Raw genomic sequence first — 9,296 nt, forward strand, 5'->3', positions numbered from 1 at the left:
TGTATATGATGCCCCCCATAGGGGGTCTCACAGCGCTTTGGATTTTCGGCCGTTAGATCGAGTTGACGTGGCGCGATCTCCGCCGTCGATTTCGTCCAGGGCGCGAGGCCCTCCCACGAACCCGCGTTTTATCCATGGGTCGTGTGAAAGCCGCTCGGCCCGACGTCGCTAGCGCTCCACCAATCCCTCGCATGCCTCCTCCTCTCCCTAATCCCCTCTCGTTTGGCGGCCTCCTCCGCTCCCAGCCGCCGCCTCCGCTCCGCGCCCACCCTCGTCGCCCGCCGCCGCCTCCAGCCGCCGCCTCGCCATCCTCCCGGCCATCCTCTGCGCTCGCGCCGCCGCCCCTGCCTCTTCCTCAGCGCTGACGCCGCCTCCTCCTCAGCGCCGCCGCCCCTGCCTCCTCAGCGCCGCCGCCCCTGCTTCCTCTCCGCGCCGCCTCTACCGACCGCGCGCTTCAGCCGTCGGCGGTCGATTTGCCCCTGCCGTCAGCAGCAGGTACCTCCTCCAATCCCTGGCCTACCTCCTCCTCTCCTCAATCCCTGCTCCTATCATCTTCCTGCGTGCCATCGTGGTCTTCTTCGTTGAGACAGTAGGCGAGGAGACAGCCCCGATTCGCGCCGCCGACCTGCAGGAGCAGGGCACCTTCGCGGAAGAAGAGGCTGGGAGCTCCGCCTCCTCGACGCCGCCGCATCCGTTCTACCGCATCGCAGCCGCTGGTTCGGGAAGAGTGGCCGGTGGCCTACGGGAGCAGCGCAGCCAAGGATCGTACGGCCGCCGCGCGCCGTGCCGTCGCTAGGACGAGCGGCCGTTGGAGCTCCACCGTCCTTCACATCTTTGATGCGTTGAAGCCGGCCAGCAGACTAGCAGTCTGCCCTCCTCTGCCTTTTCTTCAAAGAGATGAGCAGGTTCTCTCTCCATCTCTTTCTCAAAGGAACAGTGAATCACATCTGTGGTTGTGCAGACCGTTTCTATCTATGGCTTACAAAGTGCTTGATGAAATCCTAGCTAATGAAAGTTGCAGCCAGTGGTGGTGTTCCTTGGCAGTGAGGCAATGACGAGAGGAACATACGATGGATTCTTCAAGATTCAATGCAGTTATGGTGAGGCTTAGTGATGAGTCTGCCATGTTTCTTAACTTTCCCCTTTTTATTTGTCTTGCCTTTTTGGTGTGTGGCCTCGACATGTTCTTGCTGTAGGTGCGGCTCTGCCCATTTCTTGAAATATAGCATGTGCCTCTTACATTAGATTGATTGGTCATGTTTCTCATGTTTTCTTTTGCTTCGATTGCCCTTTTTGATGGTACTACGGCATATATATTTCATTGGAGAGATAGAATATAATACCTTGATGGTTGCATGCCTATCTGCATCCAATTCCATGCTCACTCGAGTTTTGAGAGGAAATAGGTGTTTGTAGCCCTTTTTACATCGATTATTAAATCTTGCACTTCACATCTGGGTGAAATATGTAGGGTAAGTCAGGCTTATCTTGTACTTAATTTTTAATTCTATTTCTTACTGTCCTTGCCGCGTAACTAGGAGCAGTATGCACGGTGGTGGTTTGTTGGTCTTTATGCGTGTGGGAATCTTGCACCCCAATGGAGCACCGGTTGGTTTGTTGGTCTGTGCAAAATGGGGATATATCATGTCAGTTTATAATTATTTCTACTGAAAATTCTGCACCATACAGTATAAGAATCTCACCTGGTGATGAGGCAATATTATTTTGGAATGATGATTATTCTTATATTGTAGTAAAACCAAATGACTCTAGCATTTGCTTGCTTTTATAGCATAGACCTTGATCTGGTGAAAATGATTCTATCTAAGCTAAATCCTTGCCTTAAATGTGCATATGTTGTGGGAAATTAGTTCTTTCTATAACAAGGATATGCTATTAAGCTGGTATATTTTCTTTGGAAACTTGTAGGTGGATGCTTTGATCAAATAAAGTTATTCGCCTCCTCCACCTCTTCCACCCTCGCGGCCGGAGGATGCCACACAACATCGCAAAGCATATTGGCACAAGTGAGCTTCCTACTTCTTTGTTCATGAATCTACATGTTAAATCATTTGTGTCTTTGCTTTCTCTGGTTGGTGTTCATGCTCATCGAGTTGGGAAAAAATCCATAGAGAAGAAAACTGGAAAACTTGCAAGAAAAACTTCAGATTTCTGAGGAGTAATTTTAACATGCATGGAAAATTGTAAGGGGTTAGAAAAGGAACTGCTTCATATACCGAAGGACCAAACATGAGGGAAAGAACTAGAATTTTTCTTGTTCTACAAGCAGAACTAAAAAAACAAAGAAGCAGGATACATGATTTTATTCCAAGTTCTGTAGACCAGGAAAGCCGGAGGATGGGAGATAGCTTTCGTGTGTTCACTGTGTACAATATATTTGGCCATTTTCAGTGAAGACAATATCATTTTTCCTATGCCATAAAACTAATTCTAATTCTCGATCAAACAATTACCAAAATAATTGCGATAGGGTAGTGCTAGACATATATTTGATTGAATGGTCATTTAAAATATTGGTGTGAATATTTATTTTGGACCCAAATTTACCTTTCCAGATTTTACGGGCTATAGGTGAAGAATATTAAGTGCCGAGTCATTGCATTTGCATCGAGTGAATTCACCATTGTATATGTATATACGTTGTTTGATTCTATGTATGCATTTTGTAAGCATGATACAATGTTCTTGACAAATGCCTGGGATAAACAACATTAGTTGTTTGCTTCCATTGTTTCCAGATTTTGCACTACAGTAAGCACAAGTGATATTTCTCTACATTTTCCCATTTCCTCATGTCTTTGCAACATTATTAGATATATTCTAAATTAGTGAAGACTTGCTGCATGTTAATTCATAAACAACAGCAGCCTATGTTGATGTTTCATGTTTGAAACGATGATGCTTGCAGACCCTTATCTTTTCATGGACTATGCATGAAAGATCTTTAGATTACATTCTGGATTGAGATGTTAATGATCTCTAATGATGCAGACCACGCACCTTCTCGTTTTTGTTATCTGTGTTAGACTCCGGCTGTTTCTGGTAAGTTGTGCTCATAATATTGTTTTATTTTTTGGCATGTTTTTCTAAGAAATGGGATGCATTCCTACATACTCATCTATTCTCAAACCATCTTGATCCTATCTTGATTTGCTTCTTGTTGGGGTACACCTGGTTGTCCTGATGGTGAATCCATGTTGATTTTTGACTTGCAGCTGCATCTGATTGGATAGCTCATACTTCCTTCCTTTCTACTGCCTACAGTTTATGGACAGATGCAGGTCTGACCTATTCCTCCTCCGTCATGCATGGTGGTCAGCGTATGAATACCTGTGCCTAAGGTGATCCGATGTCGATTTGCTGTAAAAAATTTCTCTCTATTATTCCGTGCTATACTTGAGTTATTGATGCTTCAGTGATTTTGCAATCATAGGTTTCGTTTATTGACAGCCATGTCAAGCTTGGTCCATGAGTAAACAGGGTATGGTGGATATCAGTTAAATGAGGTTAGCTTTTTATTGCTTTTGTTCTTGATTATGCAGCAATGTCACACCACTGCTTAGGTTTTTAGTAGTTCTGATTCGGTGTTGTGCACCCTCCATTTCAAATTCTAATTCAATAGATTGTGTGCACTACTTGTCATCGCTTCGATTTGCTCTGAAATTTCTTGTATGCAGCATGACATTTTGTGAGTTGTGCTGCTGATACCCTGCAAACACATTTAGTTCAGTGACTATTAATCTGCAAGTATTTAATAGAGGTTGTTTGTTCTATTTTACTATTAGCCGAGTACTATGACCATGTTTTAATTCTCCATAACGAAGCGTAAGAATTGTCATACATAATTGTTCTCACGAACACTAAGGCTCGGGTCGCTCTTCACGCAGTCCTAGCAGAGAAGATATGGATTGCCTGCATTACAATGTTTCTTACTACAAAAACTTATCAAGCTTCTTTGCTTTGGTGAGCCATTTTAAACGGTGGTGAATGAATAACTATCAACCATGTATGAACTTTGGATGCAATAGCTTCATTCAGATTTCACCATCGCCTTCTTATTTTAGAGGCTTATGACTTATGAGAGAGCTATTACTTTCCTGCGAGGTCATATAATGTTACTTAGGCACAATAGGTTATTGTTTTCAAGCATATATGTGTTACTTTGGTAGAAGATAGTGTCAGTTTCTTCTCCCGGTATTCAGATCAAAGATTTCTCTGTACTTTCTCCCAGAGGATAACATGCAACACTGAAATGTTTTCGGTAAATAATTGAGCTTTCCCCCCCTCTTTCTATGCTTATCTGCTTTGCTTGATTTGGTGATGCTTCTGTGCTTTCTAATTCGGCACTGATGTGCTCTCCTTCTTGGCTGGTAGTTCTTCTCATTGGTGGTATACGAAGACATATACAGATGGTCAGCTACCAATACTGGAAAGGTAGGATGATACATGCAGGGCAGGGATTTGGGACAGCCAAATGTAAGTGCAGCTACCTATGTAATATCCATCTTTTCTGCAGTTCAATTTTTTTCCACATTTTAAACGGAGTGGACTGGTAACATAATTGATTGATACACCAAATTCGCGAAGGTGAAGAAACATGTAAAAATTGCTAATTAGTGGATGCTAGCACAGCAGAGGTCTAGGGGAGCTGCCTATGCAATATCTATTTTTTCTGTATGCAGTTTTCTGATATTTTGAGTAGAAGCAAGCTGCTAAAATAATTAGTTGATGGTATATGAATTTGTGAAACCTTTCCCTTCATATTGAGTGATGGATGTTGCTCATGTATGGCTAGCTTTAATTTGAGATGATGTTGGGCAATGATTTTTGAACTGTCTCTTAGAAATGTCCCTGGTAACACACACTATAGTTTCTTCTGTAGGTGATAGCATTTGTGAGAAGCTTTAAATCTTATCTTTGTGAGGTTTAGATGCCCTTAGTGGTTAACGATAGCTTTGTTTTGCTGAAAGGTCATATGTAAGCAGCCTTTTAATTGAATCCATGTTGCTTTATTTTCAAGTAACCAGTGCATAAATGACTAAGTGTTATGTTTATGTCTGAAGATTTTGATTCCCAAGTAAAATTAGGAAGTGAGCTTATACTGTTTTTTTTCAATTTGAATATGCTGAACTATTTTTATTTCTGCCAGGCTGTACCATAAGATCAGGAGCTGCCTCACGGTATAAGCAGGCGGCCGTGTTGCCCTTCTACATGAGACATCTACTCTGCTGAAGGATGTATGAAATCTAAAAAGATATCTCTCATCATATTAAGAGACAAAACATAATATTTGTGCATGATCCATCCTTGGAGAAGATAGCAGCGGTTAATTTCCAATATATACATAATTGATAGCAGTCAGTAGTCTAATTTCAACTTAATTGCATGACCACTATTTTGTTAGATGCAATGTAGCTTCATTATTGAATGCAGATGATAGTTCATGCCATGAACTGCCAATTCCCAGTAGTTGAATAGTTTTAATATTTCTTAAACTTTAAAATTATTGGCATTCATCCTTAAAGAAATGTCCACAGATTGTGTGCAAGGAGATCACTCTATATTTCTGTTTGTAATAAGATCTAAGAAGTGAAGATGTAGTTGAATAATGTATAGGCACATGAATAGGTTGAGCTCTCAAAAGCTTATATATGAGAAGTGCACTAGGTTTAGATTCAATTATGATACAGCGTTGTAGTGGTGGCAACTGAAGGACGGAAACAATGTCGGCGAGATAAATTGGTATGCCACCAGTACATGGTAACACGAATTGTAGTTCACTGCATATATATAGGTGTTTGTTGCAACATACTTTTGTAAAACTTAAGAAGTGTATTTTCGTGCTGTCGATTAAATGTTATCATCGTTGTACAAGATGAACATCGAAATAAGCTTTACAAGATAAACATCGAAATAAGCTTCACGGGATCGTGCGCCAAGAGTCTCTGATTATCCAACATCTCATGATTATGCTATTAGTCAACTACTGAAATTTTTGTTGGTTTCCCAATATCAATTTGGCTTAGGAAGGAAGAGCATGGAGGCGGCTTGCCGCATAAGAGGCTGGAGCGGCAAGTTTGGTGTGGCTGCTCCTTCATGCAAAGGTCTTCAGTTCATAATTTATTTTCCTTACTTTTGTCCCTTAAGGAGCAGCCACATGCTTTGTTTCGTTTCTCCTATAGTGTGTAATTTAGGCTTTCTTCACACCACCTATTCTTGATTTTTCTATCTTCCACCTTTTAGCAAAAGAAAGTTGAGAATAAATCAATGATTGTTTGCCTTTAAGAATTATTATACCATTTCATCGGATGTAATAAACTTAAAATAGTTATTTGTGGATTTAGTTTGCTGCTTAGATTTCATTTTCTACTGTGCAAATGTTTGCTAGGTTCAGGTTCAGATTTAGGTTTAAATCTGATTAGGAATAATATAGTAGACACCTTTTAGCTTTAGATTGTGTTATGCCTACTTCAGTAAGAACAATATGAGGATTGTGTTATGGTCTATAGTCGAGGGCACCTCCTTACCAAGTTGTAGTCGCTTGGTGAGGATGACCGTGTATGTGTGTGTCGTGTGTGTGTTCCTCCTTCTGGAGGTTGTACCCCTGATGTCTTCTTCCTGTTCAATAAAATCGAATGCAAAATCTCTTGCGTTTTCTTAAAAGAAAAACTAAGAAAACATATTACCATTTTCTCACTTAATTTTTATCACCGTTATATAAAACGTAAACACATACGAATTCTACGGGGTCGTGCGCCAAGGCGCACATCTAAATCTAGTAGCTAGAATAAAAGATGCCATAACTCGAGAACAAAGGATGGTAGCAACACGATACGTGCACCATGCTAGCTAGGGTCGTACCATGCATGCAGCTCGCTAGCGCCTAGCGCCACTCGATCTGTACTGTATTTGCTGAACTACGCGTACGAGCGAACGAACTAGAGCTGTAGCGAAGCGAGACTTGCATGCGTCGAATGAAAGCGAACGAGAAGCAGAGATAAACGGGCCAAGCCCACGACCGAATGCCTTCAGCGAAACGGTACTCGGTAGCGCACGCGCGCTACCGAGCAGTTTCAGTTTTCCTGGATGCCCACAATAACGCACGGGCGAAGGCCCATGCTACGATTAGGCCACGGAAAGATGGGCTATATCGGCGGCACCAAGTAAAAGACGGCCTTGGGCGGGTTGACGGAAATGGCCGAGCCCGTCACAGCTCGGTCCAGCTATCTCCACCTTGCTGGACTAAAAAGGAGCCGAATGTCAGGCGGTCGGCCCAGCGATGTAGGTAGTTTTGCTGGAAATGGTGTACGATTTGCAGGGTTTGGCACAGTAATTCCATGGCGTCCGTGCTCTGTTCTCCCGGAATCGCTGATCGACCGGAAAAAAACTACGGTACGTAGGCACAGTGGCCGGGGGTAGACGTAGGGGAGCTACATAGCGGCGCTGACAGAGGAGAGGGGAACACGTCCTACTTCCACACATGATTGTTAGCAGAGCGTATTTGTAGACTGTAGACGCGGTGGCCATGGATAAATCACGTATCATTTCCGGTCCCCGGCTACCTAGCTCTCACCTTCGGTGTACGCGCCAATCATATCAATGAATCATGACGCCATTCGCTACAGTAGATGCTGGCCCCCAAATAAATATGTTGGCCCAAGGTTCCTGATTCAAATAGAACCGGTGCCATGACATCTCCAGAGCTTGATATATTCCGATCACTAAAAGTTACCCGTCTGCGTCTGTTTTGGTTAGATCGTGGACACGAAATTGGCTGCCCACATCTAACTTACCGTAGGTTCACGGCGGCCGGCTCCCGGCCAGCCATAAATTCTGTGAACTTATCCGTGAGTTTTTTTTCTGTCAAAAAGGGTCCTCGGTGATGCGGATGATGAACTTGAAGTACTCGTCGTGCTTGCACTTCGACTTCGCAGGTGAGGATGAGCTCGCAGGAGACGACGAGCATGCAGGTGGCACATATCTAGCACGACCGCCCCTGCCCCTGCTCCTGCCGTGGTGGCCGTGACCTCGGCCCCTAGAACTCTGCATGGAACGCATGGGGAGAAGGTGGATCACAGCGCTAGGGTTGGGGATTGGGGAGGTAACTAGGGTTGTGTGAGAGGATGGATGCGCCAACGCCCCATTTTATACACTGGAGCCATCTGAGGGGGTTGGCACCCAAGGCTAGGCCCGGGGAACCTGCATCGGTACATGGCAATTAATTTCACTGGGCACATTGCAGAAGCGACGCCTCTATCAAAATACAAAGAGAGATTGGATCGGTCGTACCTCTAGGGTCGCCGTGTGTTAACTTTATATAACCACAAGGGCATACGAATTACAACAACTAACAACCAAATCTTATAGAACTGATTTGGTGTTTATCTCTACAATCATCTTGACGTACAAGCCAAGGTAACTATACATGAAACAATCTTCTAGATACAACTCGTTTAACACTCCCCTCAAACACAACGTACCAAATTCAGATGTCGTTTGAAGTTCTCGAGTTGTTTCACCGGAAGGGGTTTTGTAAATCCGTCTGCCACCTGATCACCGGATGGAATGAACCGCACATCCAAGAGCTTGTTCGCAACACGTTCTCGAACAAAGTGAAAATCTATCTCGATGTGTTTAATTCTTGCATGAAACACCGGATTCGCAGACAAATACGTTGCTCCAAGGTTGTCACACCATAGACATGCTACCTTGGGCTACGGTACACCAATCTCAGCAAGAATGGACTGTACCCAAATAATTTCTGCAGCAGCATTTGCCAAAGACTTGTACTCAGCCTCGGTGCTAGAGCGAGAAACTGTCGCTTGCTTTCTAGCACTCCATGATATCAGATTTGGACCAAAAAAGACAGCAAACCCTCCAGTGGAACGGCGATCATCTGGGCATCCCGCCCAATCCGCATCCGAAAATGCACTCACAAGCAAAGACTGTGATCTCCGAATATTCATGCCAAGATGCATGGTATACTTAAGATATCTGATAATCCGCTTAACAGCCATCCAATGCACACTGGTCGGTCCATGCAAATATTGACACACCTTGTTCACTGAGTAGGAAATATCTGGTCGTGTCATAGTCACTACAAGAAAAGTTGCCATGGCCGACGAAGTTGAAGTCGCGCCGTGGTTGCTGGTGTACCATGGCCGACGATTTTGGTCCCTCCGTGGTGCATGTCAAAACTTTTTTTTTCTCGTTTTTGAGGCCACCTAGCCCGACGAAAGCGGCCGAAACGTCGCGTATGGTGGCCCGGGACGTGG

At 43.9% G+C, this 9,296-nt stretch overlaps 1 long non-coding RNA gene across 3 annotated transcripts; it reads left to right on the forward strand.

The window, feature by feature from the left end:
• The first annotated feature begins 790 nt into the window (after nucleotides 1-790).
• LOC124678572 lies at nucleotides 791-6,376 on the forward strand. 3 transcript variants are annotated; one of them, XR_006994534.1, is made up of 9 exons: nucleotides 791-905; nucleotides 1,006-1,100; nucleotides 1,930-2,027; nucleotides 3,013-3,063; nucleotides 3,237-3,362; nucleotides 3,455-3,527; nucleotides 4,396-4,497; nucleotides 5,171-5,258; nucleotides 6,048-6,376. It is a non-coding gene; the product is annotated as an uncharacterized LOC124678572 (long non-coding RNA). The 3 variants fall into 3 exon arrangements; XR_006994537.1 differs by having other exon boundaries at nucleotides 810-905; nucleotides 1,022-1,100; XR_006994538.1 differs by having other exon boundaries at nucleotides 802-1,100; nucleotides 6,052-6,376.
• The last annotated feature ends 2,920 nt before the right edge of the window (nucleotides 6,377-9,296 follow it).

This window comes from Lolium rigidum, chromosome 1, assembly GCF_022539505.1.
Source record: "Lolium rigidum isolate FL_2022 chromosome 1, APGP_CSIRO_Lrig_0.1, whole genome shotgun sequence".
Classification (NCBI taxonomy): Eukaryota; Viridiplantae; Streptophyta; class Magnoliopsida; order Poales; family Poaceae; genus Lolium; species Lolium rigidum.